Source organism: Rhea americana, unplaced genomic scaffold (genome assembly GCF_003343005.1).
Source record: "Rhea americana isolate MKP2758 unplaced genomic scaffold, rheAme1 scaffold_15, whole genome shotgun sequence".
Lineage (NCBI taxonomy): Eukaryota > Metazoa > Chordata > Aves > Rheiformes > Rheidae > Rhea > Rhea americana.
In genome coordinates, this window is record NW_028185594.1 from 9022793 (window position 1) to 9024512 (window position 1720).

The window sequence follows — 1720 nt, forward strand, 5'->3', positions numbered from 1 at the left end:
CTACTTGGGAGTCAGCTTTCTTCTCCCTGTAGTTATCTGTTTTAATTTGCATATATCATGCCTTCCCTAGCAGAGGGAGGATACTAGCTCAGAGCAAATAAATAAATTTTTTTTAATAAAATTTTTTTTTTAAAAAAAAAAACTAATTTCAATTATTTGCTCTGAGCTAGTATCCTCCCTCTGCTAGGGAAGGCATGATATATGCAAATTAATCTCCCTATTTTATTTTATTTTTTTTCTCTCTTTATTTTTCCTCTTCCCTTCCTCCCTCTCCTCCATTTTCCTCTCACATACAGCACCTAACACCTATATGCACCACAGTCAAGCATCCAAACCACCAACAGAAATCTCAGCACAGAGCACCCACCACAACCAAGCAGCTCAGAGGAGCAGGGAACAGGGGACCACAGCCCACAGTATAGGGAAACAGCCAGGAACCACAGACCAGAGCCAGCAGGCAGACAGCCCAACAATAGCCACAGGACCAACAGATCACAGCCAGAGCAGACAGCAGCACCACAGCCAGGGACCCACAGCCAGAAGACCCCAGGCCAGGACCAGCACTAGACAGCATCACACAGCATCACCAGGACCACAGTCACAGGCCACAGCTACCAGTCCCACACTTCTCACCACACAGCCAGAGATTCAGGGCAGGCCTGGGTCCACAGGGCACACAGTTGGCCCTACAGCACTACACCTGCAATCAGACATTGCAGTCGCAGGTTAGCATGAGACAGCTAGGGGTGAGGGTGACAGCAAGGGGTGAGGAGTTAGGGTCAGAGGGGACAAAGGTTAGACAGTTAGGGCTGCAGTGAGGGGATCACAAGTCAGGGTTAGGGGCTAGGGTTAGAGAGCCAGGCATTAGGGGGTCAGGGTTAGGGAGCAGGGTTAGGGTTAGGCCTCAGAGTTAGAGGTCAGGGGGTCAGGGTCAGAGCTAGGGATTACAGGTTGGGGTTAGGGGTGAGGGTGACACTTTAGGGGTTAGGCTTTACAGGTTAGGGTTACAGGGTTGGGGTTAGGAGTTACACTTAGGGGTACAGCCAGTTAGGGGGTCAGGGTTTAGGGTCAGGATAAGAGATTAGGGTTACAGGTTGGGGGTGAGGGCAAGGGTTAGAGGGTGAGGGGTTAGGGTTAGAGCACCAGGGTCACAGTTAGGGTTAAGCCATTTGGGGTTAGGGCCAGGGCTAGGGCTTAGGGTTAGGGTTAGGTTAGAAATGCCAGGTTTAGAGTTTAGGGCTAGGGCTAGGGGTTAGGGTTAGAGTTAGGGGTTAGGGTTTAGGGTTAGGGGTAGGGTTAGGTTAGGGGTTAGGGTTTAGGGTTAGAAATGCCATTTAGGGTTAGGGTTTAGGGTTAGGGGCTAGGGCTAGGGGGTTAGGGTTAGGGTCAGAAACGCCATTTAGGGTGAGGGTTAGGGGTTAGGGTTAGAGGGTTGGGGTGAGGGTTAGGGGTTAGGGGGTTGGGGTTAGGGTTAGGATTGAGAGAACAAGAAAGGCAGCGCGCACCATTGTTATGAATGTGGATAGAGGGTGCCCAAAGAAGGTGTTGGCAGCCAAGACAGCTGAGCTGTAAAAGGGGACATCTTGAAGAGAAGTGGCTATAGGTAGCGAACCAGCTATTTGGTCATCACCTATGAGGCAAGCATCTGAGCGTAAGAGGAATCTGGGAGCTGAATCAAAAAGGTGATAGGTCGGAAACAGAGACAGGCACATCAAGTGCT